Genomic DNA, 27,725 nt, shown 5'->3' with positions numbered 1-27,725 from the left:
TTCAGTGCATGTACCACGGCTGCCAGTTCTAAGTCATGTGTCGGATAGTTCAGCTCATGGGGCTTCAATTGTCTCGATGCATATGCAATCACTTTCCCCTTCTGCATAAGCACACATCCAAGTCCCACCTTCGACGCATCCGTATACACCGCATAGTCAGTCCCTGACTCCGGCACAGCTAGAATTGGTGCGGTGGTCAATTTCTCCTTCAACAACTGAAAGCTCGCCTCACATTCTGGTGTCCAAATCATCTTGACTCCCTTTTTCAGTTGTTGTGTCATTGGCCTTGCTATCTTCGAGAATCCCTCAATGAATCTTCGATAATAGCCCGCCAGTCCTAAGAAGCTTCGAATTTCATTTTGTGTAGAAGGCGACTTCCATTCCTGCACCGCTTCTACCTTGGCCGGGTCTACGCGGATTCCATCTGAGGTTACTATATGTCCAAGAAAATTCACTTCCTTGAGCCAAAACTCGCATTTACTGAACTTGGCATATAGTTTCTCGTCCCTTAGAGTTGCTAGGACGGTTCTCAAGTGCTCTTTGTGCTCCTCCACGTTCTTCGAGTAAACGAGCACATCATCGATGAAAACTAGGACAAACCGATCCAAATATGGATGGAACACGCGATTCATAAGGTCCATGAACACTGCCGGGGCGTTCGTCAGTCCAAAAGGCATCACAACGAACTCATAATGACCATACCTTGTTCGAAAAGCCGTCTTGGGTACATCTTCTCGCCGAACCCTCAGCTGATGGTACCCAGACCTCAAATCCATCTTAGAGAAGACTCCTGCCCCTCGAAGTTGGTCAAACAAGTCGTCTATCCTTGGTAGTGGATACTTGTTCTTCAGCGTCAGTTTGTTTAGCTCTCGATAGTCGATGCACATCCTCATCGTTCCATCCTTCTTCTTTACAAACAACACTGGTGCTCCCCATGGCGACACGCTAGGTCTAATGAATCCCAATTCCAGTAGCTCTTGTAGTTGCACCTTAAGCTCCTCCAACTCCTTTGGCGCCATCCTATAAGGTGCTTTGGATATTGGTGCCGATCCGGGCTCCAGATCGATCGTGAATTCTACCTGCCTGTCGGGTGGGGGTCCCGGCAAAGCATCGGGATATTCACTCACTATCGCCACATCTTCTATCTTCCTGTCTTTCTTCTCCTCCCCCTTCAAATAAACAAGGTACGCTGGACATCCCTTCCTCATCATTGTAGTGGCTTGCAGCGCGGAGACAATGGACTTGCGTCGGCTCATTGAGATTCCGTAAAACTTCGTCGGCTCTTTTCCTGGGGTTTCAAACGAAATTTCCCTTTCTCTACAATGAAGGGTAACGTGGTTCTCCGCTAACCAATCCATACCCACGATTATGTCTACACTCCCCATCGTCATTACTTGCAAATTAAGAGCCAATAAACTGAGTTCACCTATTCCAAAGTTCACACTCGCACAAGATCGGGATATATCTATAGTCCCGCCTACAGGTGAGGTCACACTCATAGTGGGTTCGGTCTTAATAGTAGGTAATCCTAAAGTATCCACACAAGAAGTTGATATAAAGGAATGCGATGCACCCGTATCAAACAAGACAACTATAGGCATGTTGAGAAGTGTGCCCATACCTGCCAAGTTTCCTTGTCCAAAGGTTTCTTTCCCGTTTGCCGGCTGCTTCCCCTTCAAGGCGTAGGCCCTTGCTTGCGACGGCAGTCCTTGGCGGCGTTGTTGCGGTTGAGGTGCAGGTAGTGCCTGGGATTGTGGACGGAAGCCTAACTGGTTCTGTCTCGTCCCCGTTCCCATGTTCTTATTTGGGCAACTTCGGAAGTAATGGCCACTTCCATCACAGCTGAAGCACCTGGGGTCTCGACACTCTCCGGTGTGGTACTTGAAACACCTTCCACATTGAGGGTTCCTCGGCGGAAAGTTTGCCCCCGGGTGATGGGTATTCTGTCTCCCGCCATTGTAGGGTGGGTTCCTCATGTGTTGTGGCCTCTTGCCACCATACTGAGTTTGATCACCATCCCACCTCCTCTTCTCTTGATGACCTGACTGAGCTTGTAGGGGTGTCGCGTTTGTGGTCGCCACTACTCTTGGTTTAGGGAGTGCATCTTCCACGTCCAGTGCACAAGTCAAGATCTCCGAGTAGGAGAGTTCTCCTCGGCTAGCCAATGCGGCCTTTATCTCATCTCTGAGCCCGGCCCGGAACTTCACCGCCTATTTCTCGTCGGTGTCCATCCACTCAGGCGCATATCGTGCCATCTGCGCGAGGGCTCGGTCGTACTCGGTTACAGTCATTCGGCCTTGGCTCAGCGTGTGGAATTCTACCACCTTGGCCCGTCTGTACGTCTTTGGGACATATTTGTTATCAATCTCCACTTTAAACTCCTCCCATGATAGCGCTTCCAGGCGTGCAGGATTCATAGTTCTTTGCCGAGTCTCCCACCAGTAATCGGCAGCACCTGATAGTTGAAAGGTGGCGCAAGCAATGCGCTCCCTATCTGTACACTCCATGACCCTGAAAATACGCTCGAGGCCGCGTATCCACTCCTCAGCTTTTGATGGATCTCCTTGTCCATCGAATTTAGGGGGGTTCTGCCTGGAGAACGTCACTATGAATCTTTCCTGCTGAGGCGGGGGTGGAGGTGGTTGTGGAGGCGGTGGTGGAGGTGGTGCCTCAGCGTTGGGTCCTTGTCGTGGGTGGCGTCCACGTCTTGGCGGCATTCTGATTCAATATCCATAAAGTGTTACTACAAATATCATCCACAATTACCACCTTCTCAAAAATTTCTCAAAAAGAAAAACTTCGTGTGGTTCAAGATACAACACATAGGATATAAATCAAATCCAAATCCTCATTAAAAGAAAGAAGGTTAAACGTTGTTTCACAAGAGCAGTTCACACTAAAAGTAAAAACTAAAAAGACATCGAACTATTTTATTTCTAGACTACGACTCGATCATCTTCATCCATAGGCCCTTCCTCCGGATCTTCGTCATCGTCCTCCTCGGAATTCCCTTGCGGAGCCACCTCGGGTTCCTCCTCATAGTCATCTTCAAACCCTTGCTCACCCTCGTACATGCTCACGTACTTGTCCTGATACACGATCCTCTCTTGCACATCCTGTGGGGGCTGCTCCTCGCGAGAGTCTACCAGTGCACAATACACGGCCTTCCGAAAGCCAGCCATGTCGCCCACCATGTCATCGGTAACGGGCTCACGCCACGTGTACCTCCTCGCCGTTCTTTCAGCCCACTCCTTCCAGCTGTCAGGGAGCAATTCTATTAGCTTCTCAATGCCGTCATGCTCTGTCACTCCGAACTCCTGAGCTGCCCTCCAGAGGGTGTCGAAGTGTGCTACGAACTCGATCAACGGTATGTGATCCTTCTTCCGATACACTCTATACTCTCTGAGCACCCTTTGTGCCCTAAGTCTATCACGATCACTCCGTCGCGGGGTTCGGATCATACGTGCCATCTAAAAAAACAATCGCCTCGCGTATAAATACAGAGGCATAACCGAAGAAGAGAAAGATGTGCAAAAGCAGATGTATCGCTACTCTAACTCCAACCCGTTGGTGTTCAAAAGCCAAAAATTCTTATCTACTATTGGTCCAAGAAGCACTAGTGAAAACCTCTTACGTCTAAAATCAATCATTCAAAAGGCCAACACATTCTCACATAACAAGCTCACCTCAACATTCACGTCATCATATCTGTCACGCCCGCATTTTCTAAGGATAGAAAACACGGTTGATCGCGACTAGGGGAGGGTTAAAGAAGCGGGGAAGAAAGGGGAAAACAACACAAATCGACCATAGCTCGAAACAAATGGGAATAGCCTCGAATAAAATCAGAGTATCTCAACAATCAACAACTTAAAAAAGGAATATTATCTCAACGATAAAAGAACTCAAAAGAATGACAACTACTTAGCGGAAGCATTTGAGAGAAGGAATATGCCACGTGTGAAGACATGACACATTCTAAACACTTAATTTCTTCAACGGTCTTGCTCAACACCCACATCGCCCGTCACGCTCAACCTGCAATTTTTTTAAAAAAAGAAAAGCAGGGCTGAGTACTTGATGCACTCAGTGGACTTATGCCGAAAACATTTTATAAAAAGTATTTATCATGCCACCATTGAGTGACCTTGGGGTTTTAACTTTAGAAATCGCCCAAGACACTAAAATCATTTCCATCGTAAAAACTCGTGACCGCGCAGTCATTTTCCCATAGATGTCTACCATATCTGATCCATTGATGACAAGGAATGTGGCCACATTCCATGTCACTAGACCGGCCGACCCAAAAGACGGCTCACGATCTCCATAGGTGTACACTAGCCTGAATAGGGACTCACTCCCTAGACAGACCCGAATTCGATTATCCATTGATGGCAAACGCCACATCAGATAGGTTCCATAGATAAAACAAAACACGGCATGACAAATATTCATATCATTTTCACATAAAAATATACTTAGGGCATTGCCCTTATTTAAAAAGAAAGCCCACCTCAAGTTCTTAATCCGAAATTATTTTCTTTCCCTTGATATCACGTCTCGCTTGCAAGGAATCACCTTTAGCATTTAAATAACACATAAATTAACACAATGAATCAAGTAAATAAATAAGATGCATGCACCCTAATTAAAATCGTTTATCTCGTTTCTCGGTTTTCGATTATTCAGCGGCCGCCTAAAGTTCCTCCGTTGGCTCCTCGTATTTCCCTCCACGATATCGAATTAAAATCTCAAAATTATTTAAGCGCATAAATAAATCATCGAAATTATTTCTCCTCGAAAATATATTTATTTCGGACTTGGGATAAATTATTCAACCTTCACATTATCCGGAAATTAATTAAATAATTCCCCACAACTAATTTATCGGCCCAAGGATTTAATTAATTTGGCCCAAGAATTAAAAGTGACCCACAACAACTCATGCCCAAAACAATTAAAGTGTTGACCCAAAAAGAAATAAAAGAACTTTATACTCCCACCTTTAAACACACGTACACCATGATTCATCACAAACCACTTTGTAAAGTAAAAAAAAAAGGAATATTAAAAGAATAAAACAATTTAGGAATCCATTACTCCCATTCCCAATTCATCGTGTATTCTCTCCCCCTCCTTTCTCAAAACAGAATACGCCAAGATTTTTCAAGAATCCCCAAATCCTCTCTCATTTCTTTCCCAAGTTAAGCTTAAACATATAGACAAAATGAATAGGAAATAAAAGCTCCGTCGCCCTCAAGCTCTCGCCGACCCTTCTCTCTCTCACCACATCTAAAACGAGATTTCCAATTTTCCTGCTGCGGATCGCCGTCGCACTGCACCAATCGACCGGTCACTGCCGCTACTTCCTTCGTCGGCCCACTGGGCGGCCTCGGTCCTCCCCGATTAGCCCCGTTTCCCAATTAAAGGTTCGTTCTTGATTTATTTATGTCCGGTTCTTAATTTGGTTGCTTTGATTTACTCGATTAGAGATTTATTTCAGATTTCATGATATGCACAAGAATGGAATAGGAATGGGGTGGAAGAAGTGTATACCTTTGTTGCAAAGAGTTGCAGGAAAACAATTTGGGGACTCTCGGCTCTCTTACTCGAACTATTTCTTCTCAACTGTGATTTCAAGAATTGGTATCATGGAATTAAAATATGGAGGTTCGTATTCATGGGATTGTGAAGAAATTACCTTTGTTGGATAGACAACCACATATCAAACTGGAGTCTCGGTTTCTCTCTATTTTTTTCAGATTTTTTTATAGAATGAGGAAACTGATTTGTGAAGGGAATATTATAGAGAGGAGGTGGTTGATAGATATGGGAGAGATTCATGGAAGAGAGGAGCGGTTTTTCTAACGTGGGCTGAGGAGGTGTGATTTTCGAATCAATCTTTTTTTTGGGATCAACTTAGAATTTATTTGTTATTTATTTGCAGATCACGGAGGAGGATAATCTCTATAGAATCTTTATTTAATATTTCAGTTTCTTAAAAAAAAAAAAAATTCCATAGGCTCTCAAAATAAAACGGAACGATAGTTGGCTAAAAAAAAATTCGACAGTAATCTAAAAACAACTTAAAGGAAAGGGAAAAGTCGGGCGTTACAATATCATCACACATCAGTCACATGCTTTCATATAAATTCGACACACAATAACAGTTCATAACACACAATAACAGTTCATAACACAAATAATTTCCAAATTTTCACATCACTTTGTACCCTTCTACATACATCAATATTTACTTAAACTTTCCAAAAATCCCCAATTTTTCATTACCTCATCTCAGGTTGAGTGCGACGAGTCGGATGTTGAGCCAATGACACTTTTGAAAACTTACTCAAGACAGAAAAAGACTCTTGGATCCAGAGCAGAAAGAAAACTTGGCTCTGATACCACTCTGTCACGCCCGCATTTCCTAAGGATAGGAAGTACGGTGGACATTTAATAAAAGGAAGTTCACTTCAAAACATTGTACTGTGACGACATTACTAAAGTTAAAGTAATCAGAGTTTAAATAAAAACATTGTATCGGATTACAAAGCAGCGGAAAAGACCAAGAGATAGATAATGCCGGGTATGACGACACGACACCATCCAAAAGGCAAAGTAAAAACACAATTTTGGCTTTAATTGCTCAACATCCGTCATCCCCATCGTCGCTCAACCTGCACATTAAGAAAACAACATGCAGGGCTGAGTACCTATTTCACTCAGTGGACACACGCCAAAATCATAGTTTGTCATGCCATAACAGTGTAACCTTGGGGTTTTAAGTGTAAGGAAAATAACCCAAGTACACTAAAACATATTTCATAAATTCGACTGCGCAGTCATTTTCAGATATTGCCACCCTTATTCCCACCATCATACACTATCTGATCCAACGGGTGACAAGGGGCGTGGCCACACCCCAGGTCAACTAGACCGGCCAACTTGCTCTCAGATGGCTCCCGGTCTCGTGTACACTAGCCTGAGGGTTCGCAGCCCTACAGACCCAAATTCGATTAAACATATGTGGTAAACCACTTCAGATAGGTTTCAAAGCAAAACGGTTGGCAAGACAAACAGTTCACCTCCATAAACATTTCCGGAACAGAGTCCGTATTAAAGATAACCCACAAAATAGTAGGGTAGAAAAGCCCACCTCAATTGCTTAGCTTTTAAATAGTTCCCTTCTTCAACCACAATTTCCTCGTAACAGATCACCCTTTTGAAAGATAAATAAATGTCATGATTAGAGTCAGGAAAGACGAGGTTTAAACGACAATGCATGATTCCTACGTGGATGACTTCAACATCTAGCACGTTACATGTACACACACTTAACAACATCTTATAAGTCAATCACACAAAATCACACGTCCGAAACACACCACGCACGCACCCGACACGCATACCACGCACCCACGACGCGCACACGACACACACCCGAAACACTCGTACTCCCGGTATACCCTCCTTGTGCAAACGGCTCACTTGGCTCGGAAAAAGTTCGGAAAAGGCTCGGTGTCTCGGCCTGGCTCGGCACCTCGGCCGACCGTCTCGGCCGCCTGGCTAGGCACCTCGGCCGACCGTCTCGGCCGCCTGGCTCGGCACCTCGGCCGACCGTCTCAGCCGCCTGGCTCGGCACCTCGGCCGACCGTCTCGGCCGCCTGGCTCGGCACATGTCTCGGCGTCTGGCTCGGCCCTGGCTCGGCACCTGTCTCGGCACCTCTCTCGGCACTGGCTCGGCACCTGTCTCGGCATCTGGCTCGGCATCTGGCTCGGCGTCTCGGCCGCTGGCCCGATCAAGTGCACACCAGTTTTCCCCCAACCAACGATTCTCAAACCTTATACGACACTCACACCACACATTCTACATCCCAAAACACACCCGAAAACATGAGATCAAACCTCCAAAACTCTCCACTACACCACCCTAGGCCAAACCCTAAGTCTCTCGGCCAACACACACAAACCACCCGAACCAAACGCTAATTCCTCCGAGCCATCCCCTGGCCAATCACACCCACATACATCACAATATCAAAACACCCAGATTCACACCCATTGCACAAAAACACATCACCCAGAAACGTACATCTCGCAGAACTGCGCAGTTTACTTACAAAAATCATTATAAAATCATCCGACATCCAATGAAGCTGAAATTTACACACCACACAGAAGACACACCCAAGTTTATACAGTTAAAATTTCGTACCAAAAGGAGATCGTTTGATCAGTCAAAAAGGGGTCGGAACCCACTGTCAGTCACTACCAAAAACATCCTCAACACAAACACAAAGCCACAAAACCTATTCAGCATCTAAAACATTCCAAATTCGTCCTAAATGCATGTGTTTTCGAAATTGGCATGAGTTAGGGTCTTGGGTTACCTTTCCCGGAGAGTTCAAATGTAGTTCGAAAGCCTTCCCTACTCCGACTCCAATTCGGTACGAGAGAGAGTAACACCTTGACGAATCCAAGAAATCGATGAGAGGGAGTGAGTGGAAAAAGAGAACCGAGAGGGAGAAAGAGAGAAACCTTACCGGTGTTGAGAACAATTGCGAGAGAGAAGAGAGAACGAGCGATGGTGAGAGGGAGAGATTGAGAGAGTAGATAGTTTTCTATTTTGGATCGGTTGTGAGGAGTGGGGAGGTTGAGAAAATAGTGGGGAGAGGGAGAGAAGGTTTCGAAAAAAAGAGAGAGGGAGAGGGAGAGAAAATTAGCTAATTAAGATATTACTTCACTCTTGTTCACAAAACTCATCAATCTTATTCTGATTTTACTTCACTCTTGTTCACAAAAGACATCACTCTTACTATGATTTTACTTCACTCTTGTTCACATCACTCTTATTCTGATTTTACCTCTCTCTTGTTTACAAAACACATCACTCATATTCTGATTTCACTTCACTCTTGTTCACAAAACACATCAATCTTATTCTGATTTTACTTCCCTCTAGTTAACAAAACATATCACTCTTATTCTGATTTTACTTCGCTCTTCTTTACAAAACACATCACTCTTATTCTGTTTTTACTTCGCTCTTGTTTACAAAACACATCACTCTTATTCTGATTTTACTTCTCTCTTGTTTACAAAACAAATCATTATTATTCTGATTTTACTTCACTCTTGTTTATAAAACACAACACTGTTATTCTGATTTTACTTCACTCTTGTTTACAAAACATATCACGCTTATTCTGATTTTACTTCACTCTTGTTTACAAAACACACCACTCTTATTATGTTTTTACTTCACTCTTGTTCACAAAACACATCACTCTTATTCTGAATTTACTTCACTCTTGTTCACAAAACACATCACTCGTATTCTGATTTTACTTCACTCTTGTTCACAAAACACATCACTCTTACTCTGATTTTACTTCACTCTTGTTCACAAAACATATCACTCTTATTCTGATTTTACTTCACTCTAGTTTACAAAACACATCACTCTTATTTTGATTTTACTTCACTCTTGTTTACAAAATATATCACTATTATTATGATTTTACATCACTCTTGTTCACAAAACACATCACTCTTATTCTGATTTTACTTCACTCTTGTTCACAAAACGCATCACTCTTATTCTGTTTTTACTTCGCTCTTGTTTACAAAACACATCACTCTTATTCTGATTTTACTTCTCTCTTGTTTACAAAACAAATCATTATTATTCTGATTTTACTTCACTCTTGTTTATAAAACACAACACTGTTATTCTGATTTTACTTCACTCTTGTTTACAAAACACACCACTCTTATTATGTTTTTACTTCACTCTTGTTCACAAAACACATCACTCTTATTCTGAATTTACTTCACTCTTGTTCACAAACACATCACTCGTATTCTGATTTTACTTCACTCTTGTTCACAAAACACATCACTCTTACTCTGATTTTACTTCACTCTTGTTCACAAAACATATCACTCTTATTCTGATTTTACTTCACTCTAGTTTACAAAACACATCACTCTTATTTTGATTTTACTTCACTCTTGTTTACAAAATATATCACTATTATTATGATTTTACATCACTCTTGTTCTGATTTTACTTCACTCTTGTTCACAAAACACATCACTCTTATTCTGATTTTACTTCACTCTTGTTTCCAAAACTCATCACTCTTATTCTGATTTTACTTCACTCTTGTTCACAAAACACATCACTCTTACTCTGATTTTACTTCACTCTTGTTCACATCACTCTTATTCTGATTTTACTTCACTCTTGTTCACAAAACACATCATTCTTATTCTGATTTTACTTCACTCTTGTTCACAAAACTCATCAATCTTATTCTGATTTTACTTCACTCTTGTTCACAAAAGACATCACTCTTACTATGATTTTACTTCACTCTTGTTCACATCACTCTTATTCTGATTTTACCTCTCTCTTGTTTACAAAACACATCACTCATATTCTGATTTCACTTCACTCTTGTCCAGAAAACACATCAATCTTATTCTGATTTTACTTCCCTCTAGTTAACATAACATATCACTCTTATTCTGATTTTACTTCGCTCTTCTTTACAAAACACATCACTCTTATTCTGTTTTTACTTCGCTCTTGTTTACAAAACACATCACTCTTATTCTGAATTTACCTCTCTCTTGTTTACAAAACAAATCATTATTATTCTGATTTTACTGCACTCTTGTTTATAAAACACAACACTGTTATTCTGATTTTACTTCACTCTTGTTTACAAAACATATCACGCTTATTCTGATTTTACTTCACTCTTGTTTACAAAACACACCACTCTTATTATGTTTTTACTTCACTCTTGTTCACAAAACACATCACTCGTATTCTGATTTTACTTCACTCTTGTTCACAAAACTCATCACTCTTACTCTGATTTTACTTCACTCTTGTTCACAAAACATATCACTCTTATTCTGATTTTACTTTACTCTTGTTTACAAAACACATCACTCTTATTTTGATTTTACTTCACTCTTGTTTACAAAATACATCACTATTATTCTGATTTTACATCACTCTTGTTCACAGAACACATCACTCTTATTCTGATTCACTCTTGTTCACAAAACACATCACTCTTATTCTGATTTTACTTCACTCTTGTTCACAAAAGACATCACTCTTACTATGATTTTACTTCACTCTTGTTCACAAAAGACATCACTCTTACTATGATTTTACTTCACTCTTGTTCACATCACTCTTATTCTGATTTTACTTCACTCTTGTTCACAAAACACATCATTCTTATTCTGATTTTACTTCACTCTTGTTCACAAAACTCATCAATCTTATTCTGATTTTACTTCACTCTTGTTCACAAAAGACATCACTCTTACTATGATTTTACTTCACTCTTATTTTGATTTTACCTCTCTCTTGTTTACAAAACACATCACTCATATTCTGATTTTACTTCACTCTTGTTCACAAAACACATCATTCTTATTCTGATTTTACTTCACTCTTGTTCACAAAACTCATCAATCTTATTCTGATTTTACTTCACTCTTGTTCACAAAAGACATCACTCTTACTATGATTTTACTTCACTCTTGTTCACATCACTCTTATTCTGATTTTACCTCTCTCTTGTTTACAAAACACATCACTCATATTCTGATTTCACTTCACTCTTGTCCACAAAACACATCAATCTTATTCTGATTTTACTTCCCTCTAGTTAACATAACATATCACTCTTATTCTGATTTTACTTCGCTCTTCTTTACAAAACACATCACTCTTATTCTGTTTTTACTTCGCCCTTGTTTACAAAACACATCACTCTTATTCTGAATTTACTTCTCTCTTGTTTACAAAACAAATCATTATTATTCTGATTTTACTTCACTCTTGTTTATAAAACACAACACTGTTATTCTGATTTTACTTCACTCTTGTTTACAAAACATATCACGCTTATTCTGATTTTACTTCACTGTTGTTTACAAAACACACCACTCTTATTATGTTTTTACTTCACTCTTGTTCACAAAACACATCACTCTTATTCTGAATTTACTTCACTCTTGTTCACAAAACACATCACTCGTATTCTGATTTTACTTCACTCTTGTTCACAAAACATATCACTCTTATTCTGATTTTACTTTACTCTTGTTTACAAAACCCATCACTCTTATTTTGATTTTACTTCACTCTTGTTTACAAAATACATCACTATTATTCTGATTTTACATCACTCTTGTTCACAGAACACATCACTCTTATTCTGATTTTACTTCACTCTTGTTCACAAAACACATCACTCTTATTCTGATTTTACTTCACTCTTGTTCACAAAACTCATCACTCTTATTCTGATTTTACTTCACTCTTGTTCACAAAACACATCACTCTTTTTCTGATTTTACTTCACTCTTGTTCACATCAATCTTATTCTGATTTTACTTCACTCTTGTTTACAAAACACATCACTCTTATTCTGATTTTACTTCACTCTTGTTCACAAAACACATCATTCTTATTCTGATTTTACTTCACTCTTGTTCACAAAACTCATCAATCTTATTCTGATTTTACTTCACTCTTGTTTATAAAACACAACACTGTTATTCTGATTTTACTTCACTCTTGTTTACAAAACATATCACGCTTATTCTGATTTTACTTCACTGTTGTTTACAAAACACACCACTCTTATTATGTTTTTACTTCACTCTTGTTCACAAAACACATCACTCTTATTCTGAATTTACTTCACTCTTGTTCACAAAACACATCACTCGTATTCTGATTTTACTTCACTCTTGTTCACAAAACATATCACTCTTATTCTGATTTTACTTTACTCTTGTTTACAAAACACATCACTCTTATTTTGATTTTACTTCACTCTTGTTTACAAAATACATCACTATTATTCTGATTTTACATCACTCTTGTTCACAGAACACATCACTCTTATTCTGATTTTACTTCACTCTTGTTCACAAAACACATCACTCTTATTCTGATTTTACTTCACTCTTGTTCACAAAACTCATCACTCTTATTCTGATTTTACTTCACTCTTGTTCACAAAACACATCACTCTTTTTCTGATTTTACTTCACTCTTGTTCACATCAATCTTATTCTGATTTTACTTCACTCTTGTTTACAAAACACATCACTCTTATTCTGATTTTACTTCACTCTTGTTCACAAAACACATCATTCTTATTCTGATTTTACTTCACTCTTGTTCACAAAACTCATCAATCTTATTCTGATTTTACTTCACTCTTGTTCACAAAAGACATCACTCTTACTATGATTTTACTTCACTCTTGTTCACATCACTCTTATTCTGATTTTACCTCTCTCTTGTTTACAAAACACATCACTCATATTCTGATTTCACTTCACTCTTGTCCACAAAACACATCAATCTTATTCTGATTTTACTTCCCTCTAGTTAACATAACATATCACTCTTATTCTGATTTTACTTCGCTCTTCTTTACAAAACACATCACTCTTATTCTGTTTTTACTTCGCTCTTGTTTACAAAACACATCACTCTTATTCTGAATTTACTTCTCTCTTGTTTACAAAACAAATCATTATTATTCTGATTTTACTTCACTCTTGTTTATAAAACACAACACTGTTATTCTGATTTTACTTCACTCTTGTTTACAAAACATATCACGCTTATTCTGATTTTACTTCACTGTTGTTTACAAAACACACCACTCTTATTATGTTTTTACTTCACTCTTGTTCACAAAACACATCACTCTTATTCTGAATTTACTTCACTCTTGTTCACAAAACACATCACTCGTATTCTGATTTTACTTCACTCTTGTTCACAAAACATATCACTCTTATTCTGATTTTACTTTACTCTTGTTTACAAAACACATCACTCTTATTTTGATTTTACTTCACTCTTGTTTACAAAATACATCACTATTATTCTGATTTTACATCACTCTTGTTCACAGAACACATCACTCTTATTCTGATTTTACTTCACTCTTGTTCACAAAACACATCACTCTTATTCTGATTTTACTTCACTCTTGTTCACAAAACTCATCACTCTTATTCTGATTTTACTTCACTCTTGTTCACAAAACACATCACTCTTACTCTGATTTTACTTCACTCTTGTTCACATCATTCTTATTCTGATTTTACTTCACTCTTGTTCACAAAACTCATCAATCTTATTCTGATTTTACTTCACTCTTGTTCACAAAAGACATCACTCTTAATATGATTTTACTTCACTCTTGTTCACATCACTCTTATTCTGATTTTACCTCTATCTTGTTTACAAAACACAACACTCATATTCTGATTTCACTTCACTCTTGTTCACAAAACACATCAATCTTATTCTGATTTTGCTTCCCTATAGTTAACAAAACATATCACTCTTATTCAGATTTTACTTCGCTCTTCTTTACAAAACACATCACTCTTATTCTGTTTTTACTTCGTTCTTGTTTACAAAACACATCACTCTTATTCTGATTTTACTTCTATCTTGTTTACAAAAAAAAATCATTATTATTCTGATTTTACTTCACTCTTGTTTATAAAACACAACACTGTTATTCTGATTTTACTTCACTCTTGTTTACAAAACACATCACTCTTATTCTGAATTTACTTCACTCTTGTTCACAAAACACATCACTCTTATTCATATTTTACTTCACTCTTGTTCACAAAACATATCACTCTTATTCTGATTTTACTTCACTCTTGTTTACAAAACACATCACTCTTATTTTGATTTTACTTCACTCTTGTTTACAAAACACATCACACTTATTATGATTTTACTTCACTGTTGTTTACAAAACACGTCACTATTATTCTGATTTTACATCACTCTTGTTCACAAAACACATCACTCTTATTCTGATTTTATTTCAATCTTGTTCACAAAACACAATACTCTTACTCTGATTTTACTTCACCCTTGTTTACAAAACACATCACTATTATTCTGATTTTATTTCACTCTTGTTTACAAAACACATCACTCTTATTTTGATTTTACTTCACTCTTGTTTACAAAACACATTACTCTTAGCATGATTTTAATTCACTTTGTTTACAAAACACATCACTCTTAGCATGATTTTATTTCACTCTTGTTTACAAAACACATCACTCTTAGCATGATTTTACTTCACTTTTGTTTACAAAACACATCACTCTTATTATAATTTTACTTCACTGTTGTTGACAAAACACATCACTCTTATTCTGATTTTACTTCACTCTTGTTCATAAAACACATCACTCTTATTCTTATTTTACTTCACTCTTGTTCACAAAACACATCACTCTTACTCTGATTTTACTTCACTCTTGTTTACAAAATACATCACTCTTATTCTAATTTTACTTCACCCTTGTTTACAAAATACGTCACTCTTATTCTGATTTTTCTTCACTCTTTTTTACAAAACACATCACTCTTATTCTGATTTTACTTCACTCTTGTTTACAAAACACATTACTCTTATTCTTATTTTACTTCACTCTTGTTTACAAAACACATCACTCTTATTCTGATTTTACTTCACTCTTGTTTACAAAACACATCACTCTTATTATGATTTTACTTCACCGTTGATTACAAAACACATCGCTCTTATTCTGAATTTACTTCACTCTTGTTCACAAAACACATCACTCGTATTCTGATTTTACTTCACTCTTGTTCACAAAACACATCACTCTTACTCTGATTTTACTTCACTCTTGTTCACAAAACATATCACTCTTATTCTGATTTTAATTTACTCTTGTTTACAAAACACATCACTCTTATTTTGATTTTGCTTCACTCTTGTTTACAAAATACATCACTATTATTCTGATTTTACATCACTCTTGTTCACAGAACACATCACTCTTATTCTGATTTTACTTCACTCTTGTTCACAAAACACATCACTCTTATTCTGATTTTACTTCACTCTTGTTCACAAAACTCATCACTCTTATTCTGATTTTACTTCACTCTTGTTCATAAAACACATCACTCTTATTCTTATTTTACTTCACTCTTGTTCACAAAACACATCACTCTTACTCTGATTTTACTTCACTCTTGTTTACAAAATACATCACTCTTATTCTAATTTTACTTCACCCTTGTTTACAAAATACGTCACTCTTATTCTGATTTTTCTTCACTCTTTTTTACAAAACACATCACTCTTATTCTGATTTTACTTCACTCTTGTTTACAAAACACATTACTCTTATTCTTATTTTACTTCACTCTTGTTTACAAAACACATCACTCTTATTCTGATTTTACTTCACTCTTGTTTACAAAACACATCACTCTTATTATGATTTTACTTCACCGTTGATTACAAAACACATCACTCTTATTCTGAATTTACTTCACTCTTGTTCACAAAACACATCACTCGTATTCTGATTTTACTTCACTCTTGTTCACAAAACACATCACTCTTACTCTGATTTTACTTCACTCTTGTTCACAAAACATATCACTCTTATTCTGATTTTAATTTACTCTTGTTTACAAAACACATCACTCTTATTTTGATTTTGCTTCACTCTTGTTTACAAAATACATCACTATTATTCTGATTTTACATCACTCTTGTTCACAGAACACATCACTCTTATTCTGATTTTACTTCACTCTTGTTCACAAAACACATCACTCTTATTCTGATTTTACTTCACTCTTGTTCACAAAACTCATCACTCTTATTCTGATTTTACTTCACTCTTGTTCACAAAACACATCACTCTTACTCTGATTTTACTTCACTATTGTTTACAAAACACATCACTCTTATTTTGATTTTACTTCACTCTTGTTTACAAAACACATCACTCTTATTATGATTTTACTTCACCGTTGATTACAAAACACATCACTCTTATTCTGAATTTACTTCACTCTTGTTCACAAAACACATCACTCGTATTCTGATTTTACTTCACTCTTGTTCACAAAACACATCACTCTTACTCTGATTTTACTTCACTCTTGTTCACAAAACATATCACTCTTATTCCGATTTTAATTTACTCTTGTTTACAAAACACATCACTCTTATTTTGATTTTGCTTCACTCTTGTTTACAAAATACATCACTATTATTCTGATTTTACATCACTCTTGTTCACAGAACACATCACTCTTATTCTGATTTTACTTCACTCTTGTTCACAAAACACATCACTCTTATTCTGATTTTACTTCACTCTTGTTCACAAAACTCATCACTCTTATTCTGATTTTACTTCACTCTTGTTCACAAAACACATCACTCTTACTCTGATTTTACTTCACTCTTGTTCACATCACTCTTATTCTGATTTTACTTCACTCTTGTTCACAAAACACATCATTCTTATTCTGATTTTACTTCACTCTTGTTCACAAAACTCGTCAATCTTATTCTGATTTTACTTCACTCTTGTTCACAAAAGACATCACTCTTACTATGATTTTACTTCACTCTTGTTCACATCACTCTTATTTTGATTTTACCTCTCTCTTGTTTACAAAACACATCACTCATATTCTGATTTCACTTCACTCTTGTTCACAAAACACATCAATCTTATTCTGATTTTACTTCCCTCTAGTTAACAAAACATATCACTCTTATTCTGATTTTACTTCGCTCTTCTTTACAAAACACATCACTCTTATTCTGTTTTTACTTCGCTCTTGTTTACAAAACACATCACTCTTATTCTGAATTTACTTCTCTCTTGTTTACAAAACAAATCATTATTATTCTGATTTTACTTCACTCTTGTTTATAAAACACAACACTGTTATTCTGATTTTACTTCACTCTTGTTTACAAAACATATCACGCTTATTCTGATTTTACTTCACTCTTGTTTACAAAACACACCACTCTTATTATGTTTTTTACTTCACTCCTGTTCACAAAACACATCACTCGTATTCTGAATTTACTTCACTCTTGTTCACAAAACACATCACTCGTATTCTGATTTTACTTCACTCTTGTTCACAAAACACATCACTCTTACTCTGATTTTACTTCACTCTTGTTCACAAAACATATCACTCTTATTCTGATTTTACTTTACTCTTGTTTACAAAACACATCACTCTTATTTTGATTTTACTTCACTCTTGTTTACAAAATACATCACTATTATTCTGATTTTACATCACTCTTGTTCACAGAACACATCACTCTTATTCTGATTTTACTTCACTCTTGTTCACAAAACACATCACTCTTATTCTGATTTTACTTCACTCTTGTTCACAAAACTCATCACTCTTATTCTGATTTTACTTCACTCTTGTTCACAAAACACATCACTCTTACTCTGATTTTACTTCACTCTTGTTCACATCATTCTTATTCTGATTTTACTTCACTCTTGTTCACAAAACTCATCAATCTTATTCTGATTTTACTTCACTCTTGTTCACAAAAGACATCACTCTTAATATGATTTTACTTCACTCTTGTTCACATCACTCTTATTCTGATTTTACCTCTATCTTGTTTACAAAACACAACACTCATATTTTGATTTCACTTCACTCTTGTTCACAAAACACATCAATCTTATTCTGATTTTACTTCCCTATAGTTAACAAAACATATCACTCTTATTCAGATTTTACTTCGCTCTTCTTTACAAAACACATCACTCTTATTCTGTTTTTACTTCGTTCTTGTTTACAAAACACATCACTCTTATTCTGATTTTACTTCTATCTTGTTTACAAAAAAAATCATTATTATTCTGATTTTACTTCACTCTTGTTTATAAAACACAACACTGTTATTCTGATTTTACTTAACTCTTGTTTACAAAACACATCACTCTTATTCTGAATTTACTTCACTCTTGTTCACAAAACACATCACTCTTATTCATATTTTACTTCACTCTTGTTCACAAAACATATCACTCTTATTCTGATTTTACTTCACTCTTGTTCACAAAACACATCACTCTTACTCTGATTTTACTTCACTCTTGTTCACAAAACATATCACTCTTATTCTGATTTTACTTTACTCTTGTTTACAAAACACATCACTCTTATTTTGATTTTACTTCACTCTTGTTTACAAAATACATCACTATTATTCTGATTTTACATCACTCTTGTTCACAGAACACATCACTCTTATTCTGATTTTACTTCACTCTTGTTCACAAAACACATCACTCTTATTCTGATTTTACTTCACTCTTGTTCACAAAACTCATCACTCTTATTCTGATTTTACTTCACTCTTGTTCACAAAACACATCACTCTTACTCTGATTTTACTTCACTCTTGTTCACATCATTCTTATTCTGATTTTACTTCACTCTTGTTCACAAAACTCATCAATCTTATTCTGATTTTACTTCACTCTTGTTCACAAAAGACATCACTCTTAATATGATTTTACTTCACTCTTGTTCACATCACTCTTATTCTGATTTTACCTCTATCTTGTTTACAAAACACAACACTCATATTTTGATTTCACTTCACTCTTGTTCACAAAACACATCAATCTTATTCTGATTTTACTTCCCTATAGTTAACAAAACATATCACTCTTATTCAGATTTTACTTCGCTCTTCTTTACAAAACACATCACTCTTATTCTGTTTTTACTTCGTTCTTGTTTACAAAACACATCACTCTTATTCTGATTTTACTTCTATCTTGTTTACAAAAAAAAATCATTATTATTCTGATTTTACTTCACTCTTGTTTATAAAACACAACACTGTTATTCTGATTTTACTTAACTCTTGTTTACAAAACACATCACTCTTATTCTGAATTTACTTCACTCTTGTTCACAAAACACATCACTCTTATTCATATTTTACTTCACTCTTGTTCACAAAACATATCACTCTTATTCTGATTTTACTTCACTCTTGTTTACAAAACACATCACTCTTATTTTGATTTTACTTCACTCTTGTTTACAAAACACATCACACTTATTATGATTTTACTTCACTGTTGTTTACAAAACACGTCACTATTATTCTGATTTTACATCACTCTTGTTCACAAAACACATCACTCTTATTCTGATTTTATTTCAATCTTGTTCACAAAACACAATACTCTTACTCTGATTTTACTTCACCCTTGTTTACAAAACACATCACTATTATTCTGATTTTATTTCACTCTTGTTTACAAAACACATCACTCTTATTTTGATTTTACTACACTCTTGTTTACAAAACACATTACTCTTAGCATGATTTTAATTCACTTTGTTTACAAAACACATCACTCTTAGCATGATTTTATTTCACTCTTGTTTACAAAACACATCACTCTTAGCATGATTTTACTTCACTTTTGTTTACAAAACACATCACTCTTATTATAATTTTACTTCACTGTTGTTGACAAAACACATCACTCTTATTCTGATTTTACTTCACTCTTGTTCATAAAACACATCACTCTTATTCTTATTTTACTTCACTCTTGTTCACAAAACACATCACTCTTACTCTGATTTTACTTCACTCTTGTTTACAAAATACATCACTCTTATTCTAATTTTACTTCACCCTTGTTTACAAAATACGTCACTCTTATTCTGATTTTTCTTCACTCTTTTTTACAAAACACATCACTCTTATTCTGATTTTACTTCACTCTTGTTTACAAAACACATTACTCTTATTCTTATTTTACTTCACTCTTGTTTACAAAACACATCACTCTTATTCTGATTTTACTTCACTCTTGTTTACAAAACACATCACTCTTATTATGATTTTACTTCACCGTTGATTACAAAACACATCACTCTTATTCTGAATTTACTTCACTCTTGTTCACAAAACACATCACTCGTATTCTGATTTTACTTCACTCTTGTTCACAAAACACATCACTCTTACTCTGATTTTACTTCACTCTTGTTCACAAAACATATCACTCTTATTCTGATTTTAATTTACTCTTGTTTACAAAACACATCACTCTTATTTTGATTTTGCTTCACTCTTGTTTACAAAATACATCACTATTATTCTGATTTTACATCACTCTTGTTCACAGAACACATCACTCTTATTCTGAATTTACTTCACTCTTGTTCACAAAACACATCACTCTTATTCTGATTTTACTTCACTCTTGTTCACAAAACTCATCACTCTTATTCTGATTTTAATTCACTCTTGTTCACAAAACACATCACTCTTACTCTGATTTTACTTCACTCTTGTTCACATCACTCTTATTCTGATTTTACTTCACTCTTGTTCACAAAACACATCATTCTTATTCTGATTTTACTTCACTCTTGTTCACAAAACTCGTCAATCTTATTCTGATTTTACTTCACTCTTGTTCACAAAAGACATCACTCTTACTATGATTTTACTTCACTCTTGTTCACATCACTCTTATTCTGATTTTACCTCTCTCTTGTTTACAAAACACATCACTCATATTCTGATTTCACTTCACTCTTGTTCACAAAACACATCAATCTTATTCTGATTTTACTTCCCTCTAGTTAACAAAACATATCACTCTTATTCTGATTTTACTTCGCTTTTCTTTACAAAACACATCACTCTTATTCTGTTTTTACTTCGCTCTTGTTTACAAAACACATCACTCTTATTCTGAATTTACTTCTCTCTTGTTTACAAAACAAATCATTATTATTCTGATTTTACTTCACTCTTGTTTATAAAACACAACACTGTTATTCTGATTTTACTTCACTCTTGTTTACAAAACATATCACGCTTATTCTGATTTTACTTCACTCTTGTTTACAAAACACACCACTCTTATTATGTTTTTACTTCACTCTTGTTCACAAAACACATCACTCTTATTCTGAATTTACTTCACTCTTGTTCACTAAACACATCACTCGTATTCTGATTTTACTTCACTCTTGTTCACAAAACACATCACTCTTACTCTGATTTTACTTCACTCTTGTTCACAAAACATATCACTCTTATTCTGATTTTACTTTACTCTTGTTTACAAAACACATCACTCTTATTTTGATTTTACTTCACTCTTGTTTACAAAATACATCACTATTATTCTGATTTTACATCACTCTTGTTCACAGAACACATCACTCTTATTCTGATTTTACTTCACTCTTGTTCACAAAATACATCACTCTTATTCTGATTTTACTTCACTCTTGTTCACAAAACTCATCACTCTTATTCTGATTTTACTTCACTCTTGTTCACAAAACACATCACTCTTACTCTGATTTTACTTCACTCTTGTTCACAAAACACATCACTCTTACTCTGATTTTACTTCACTCTTGTTCACATCACTCTTATTCTGATTTTACTTCACTCTTGTTCACAAAACACATCATTCTTATTCTGATTTTACTTCACTCTTGTTCACAAAACTCATCACTCTTATTCTGATTTTACTTCACTCTTGTTCACAAAAGACATCACTCTTAATATGATTTTACTTCACTCTTGTTCACATCACTCTTATTCTGATTTTACCTCTATCTTGTTTACAAAACACATCACTCATATTCTGATTTCACTTCACTCTTGTTCACAAAACACATCAATCTTATTATGATTTTACTTCCCTATAGTTAACAAAACATATTACTCTTATTCAGATTTTACATCGCTCTTCTTTACAAAACACATCACTCTTATTCTGATTTTACTTCTATCTTGTTTACAAAAAAAAATCATTATTATTCTGATTTTACTTCACTCTTGTTTATAAAACACAACACTGTTATTCTGATTTTACTTCACTCTTGTTTACAAAACACATCACTCTTATTCTGAATTTACTTCACTCTTGTTCACAAAACACATCACTCTTATTCAGATTTTACTTCACTCTTGTTCACAAAACATATCACTCTTATTCTGATTTTACTTCACTCTTGTTTACAAAACACATCACTCTTATTTTGATTTTACTTCACTCTTGTTTACAAAACACATCACACTTATTCTGATTTTACTTCACTCTTGTTCACAAAACACATCACTCTTTTTCTGATTTTACTTCACTCATGTTCACATCAATCTTATTCTGATTTTACTTCACTCTTGTTTACAAAACACATCACTCTTATTCTGATTTTACTTCGCTCTTGTTTACAAAACACATCACTCTTATTCTGATTTTACTTCGCTCTAGTTTACAAAACACATCACTCTTATTCTGATTTTACTTCACTCTTGTTTACAAAACACATCACTCTTATTCTGATTTTACTTCACTCTTGTTTATAAAACACATCATTCTTATTATGATTTTACTTCACTCTTGTTTATAAAACACATCACTCTTATTTTGATTTTACTTCACTTTGGTTTACAAAACACATCACTCTTATTATGTTTTTACTTCACTGTTGTTTACAAAACACATCACTCTTAGCATCATTTTACATCACTTTGTTTACAAAACACATCACTCTTAGCATGATTTTACTTTACTCTTGTTTACAAAACACATCACTCTTATTATGATTTTACTTCACTGTTGTTGGCAAAATACATCACTCTTATTCTAATTTTTACTTCACTCTTGTTCACAAAACACATCACTCTTATTCTTATTTTACTTTACTCTTGTTCACAAAACACATCACCCTTATTTTGATTTTACTTCACTCTTGTTTACAAAACACATCACTCTTATTTTGATTTTACTTCACTCTTGTTTACAAAACACATCACTCTTATTATGATTTTACTTCACTGTTGTTTACAAAACACATCACTCTTAGCATGATTTTACTTCACTGTTGTTTACAAAATACATCACTATTATTCTGATTTTACATCACTCTTGTTCACAAAACACATCACTCTTATTCTGATTTTACTTCACTCTTGTTCACAAAACACATCACTCTTATTCTGATTTTACTTCACTCTTGTTCACACAACTCATCACTCTTATTCTGATTTTACTTCACTCTTGTTTACAAAACACATCACTCTTACTCTGATTTTTTACTTCGCTCTTGTTTACAAAACACATCACTCTTATTCTGATTTTACTTCTCTCTTGTTTATAAAACAAATCATTATTATTCTGATTTTACTTCACTCTTGTTTATAAAACACAACCCTGTTATTCTGATTTTACTTCACTCTTGTGTACAAAACATATCACGCTTATTCTGATTTTACTTCACTCTTGTTTACAAAACACATCACTCTTATTATGTTTTTACTTCACTCTTGTTCACAAAACACATAACTCATATTCTGAATTTACTTCACTCTTGTTCACAAAACACATCACTCGTATTCTGATTTTAATTCACTCTTGTTCACAAAACACATCACTGTTACTCTGATTTTACTTCACTCTTGTTCACAAAACATATCACTCTTATTCTGATTTTACTTCACTCTTGTTTACAAAACACATCACTCTTATTTTGATTTTACTTCACTCTTGTTTACAAAATACATCACTATTATTCTGATTTTACATCACTCTTGTTCACAAAACACATCACTCTTATTCTGATTTTACTTCACTCTTGTTCACAAAACACATCACTCTTATTCTGATTTTACTTCACTCTTGTTCACAAAACTCATCACTCTTATTCTGATTTTACTTCACTCTTGTTCACAAAACACATAACTCTTACTCTGATTTTACTTCACTCTTGTTCACATCACTCTTATTCTGATTTTACTTCACTCTTGTTCACAAAACACATCATTCTTATTCTGATTTTACTTCACTCTTGTTCACAAAACTCATCAATCTTATTCTGATTTTACTTCACTCTTGTTCACAAAACACAACACTCTTATTCTGATTTTACTTCTCTCTTGTTTACAAAACAAATCATTATTATTCTGATTTTACTTCACTCTTGTTTATAAAACACAACCCTGTTATTCTGATTTTACTTCACTCTTGTGTACAAAACATATCACGCTTATTCTGATTTTAGTTCACTCTTGTTTACAAAACACATCACTCTTATTTTGATTTTACTTCACTCTTGTTCACAAAACTCATCACTCTTATTCTGATTTTACTTCACTCTTGTTCACAAAACACATAACTCTTATTCTGATTTTACTTCACTCTTGTTCACAAAACACATAACTCTTACTCTGATTTTACATCACTCTTGTTCACAAAACACATAACTCTTACTCTGATTTTACATCACTCTTGTTCACAAAACACATCACTCTTGTTCACAAAACACATAACTCTTACTCTGATTTTACTTCACTCTTGTTCACATCACTCTTATTCTGATTTTACTTCACTCTTGTTCACAAAACACATCATTCTTATTCTGATTTTACTTCACTCTTGTTCACAAAACACATCACTCTTATTCTGATTTTACTTCTCTCTTGTTTACAAAACAAATCATTATTATTCTTATTTTACTTCACTCTTGTTTATAAAACAAAACCCTGTTATTCTGATTTTACTTCACTCTTGTGTACAAAACATATCACGCTTATTCTGATTTTACTTCACTCTTGTTTACAAAACACATCACTCTTATTATGTTTTTACTTCACTCTTGTTCACAAAACACATAACTCATATTCTGAATTTACTTCACTCTTGTTCACAAAACACATCACTCGTATTCTGATTTTAATTCACTCTTGTTCACAAAACACATCACTGTTACTCTGATTTTACTTCACTCTTGTTCACAAAACATATCACTCTTATTCTGATTTTACTTCACTCTTGTTTACAAAACACATCACTCTTATTTTGATTTTACTTCACTCTTGTTTACAAAATACATCACTATTATTCTGATTTTACATCACTCTTGTTCACAAAACACATCACTCTTATTCTGATTTTACTTCACTCTTGTTCACAAAACTCATAACTCTTATTCTGATTTTACTTCACTCTTGTTCACAAAACACATCACTCTTACTCTGATTTTACTTCACTCTTGTTCACATCACTCTTATTCTGATTTTACTTCACTCTTGTTCACAAAACACATCATTCTTATTCTGATTTTACTTCACTCTTGTTCACAAAACTCATCAATCTTATTCTGATTTTACTTCACTCTTGTTCACAAAAGACATCACTCTTAATATGATTTTACTTCACTCTTGTTCACATCACTCTTATTCTGATTTTACCTCTATCTTGTTTACAAAACACATCACTCATATTCTGATTTCACTTCACTCTTGTTCACAAAACACATCAATCTTATTCTGATTTTACTTCCCTATAGTTAACAAAACATATCACTCTTATTCAGATTTTACTTCGCTCTTCTTTACAAAACACATCACTCTTATTCTGTTTTTATTTCGTTCTTGTTTACAAAACACATCACTCTTATTCTGATTTTACTTCTATCTTGTTTACAAAAAAAAATCATTATTATTCTGATTTTACTTCACTCTTGTTTATAAAACACAACACTGTTATTCTGATTTTACTTCACTCTTGTTTACAAAACACATCACTCTTATTCTGAATTTACTTCACTCTTGTTCACAAAACACATCACTCTTATTCTGATTTTACTTCACTCTTGTTCACAAAACATATCACTCTTATTCTGATTTTACTTCACTCTTGTTTACAAAACACATCACTCTTATTTTGATTTTACTTCACTCTTGTTTACAAAACACATCACTCTTATTATGATTTTACTTCACTGTTGTTTACAAAACACGTCACTATTATTCTGATTTTACATCACTCTTGTTCACAAAACACATCACTCTTATTCTGATTTTATTTCAATCTTGTTCACAAAACACATCACTCTTACTCTGATTTTACTTCACTCTTGTTTACAAAACACATCACTATTATTCTGATTTTATTTCACTCTTGTTTACAAAACACATCACTCTTATTTTGATTTTACTTCACTCTTGTTTACAAAACACATTACTCTTAGCATGATTTTAATTCACTTTGTTTACAAAACACATCACTCTTAGCATGATTTTATTTCACTCTTGTTTACAAAACACATCACTCTTAGCAAGATTTTACTTCACTTTTGTTTACAAAACACATCACTCTTATTATAATTTTACTTCACTGTTGTTGACAAAACACATCACTCTTATTCTGATTTTACTTCACTCTTGTTCATAAAACACATCACTCTTATTCTTATTTTACTTCACTCTTGTTCACAAAACATATCACTCTTACTCTGATTTTACTTCACTCTTGTTTACAAAATACATCACTCTTATTCTAATTTTACTTCACCCTTGTTTACAAAATACGTCACTCTTATTCTGATTTTTCTTCACTCTTTTTTACAAAACACATCACTCTTATTCTGATTTTACTTCACTCTTGTTTACAAAACACATTACTCTTATTCTGATTTTACTTCACTCTTGTTTACAAAACACATCACTCTTATTCTGATTTTACTTCACTCTTGTTTACAAAACACATCACTCTTATTATGATTTTACTTCACCGTTGATTACAAAACACATCACTCTTAGCATGATTTTACTTCACTGTTGTTTACAAAACACGTCACTCTTAGCATGATATTACTTCACTGTTGTTTACAAAACACATCACTCTTATTCTGATTATACTTCACTCTTGTTCACAAAACATATCAATCTTATTCTGAATGTACTTCACTCTAGTTCACAAAACACATCACTCTTATTCTGATTTTA

General features: G+C 34.6%; 2 long non-coding RNA genes across 2 annotated transcripts; one reads left to right on the top strand and one right to left on the bottom strand.

Moving 5' to 3' along the window:
- Positions 1 to 3,261: 3,261 nt before the first annotated feature.
- LOC121789219 lies at positions 3,262 to 8,566 on the bottom strand. Its single transcript, XR_006048000.1, has 3 exons — positions 8,547 to 8,566; positions 8,394 to 8,469; positions 3,262 to 3,470 (listed from the first exon to the last, which is right to left on the bottom strand). It is a non-coding gene; the product is annotated as an uncharacterized LOC121789219 (long non-coding RNA).
- On the top strand, positions 4,860 to 5,918 carry LOC121789218. The gene is made up of 2 exons (XR_006047999.1): positions 4,860 to 5,429; positions 5,504 to 5,918. It is a non-coding gene; the product is annotated as an uncharacterized LOC121789218 (long non-coding RNA).
- Positions 8,567 to 27,725: the final 19,159 nt, after the last annotated feature.

Source organism: Salvia splendens, unplaced genomic scaffold (genome assembly GCF_004379255.2).
Source record: "Salvia splendens isolate huo1 unplaced genomic scaffold, SspV2 ctg176, whole genome shotgun sequence".
In the NCBI taxonomy this organism is placed as follows: domain Eukaryota; kingdom Viridiplantae; phylum Streptophyta; class Magnoliopsida; order Lamiales; family Lamiaceae; genus Salvia; species Salvia splendens.
This window is presented reverse-complemented; position numbering and strand designations above follow the sequence as displayed.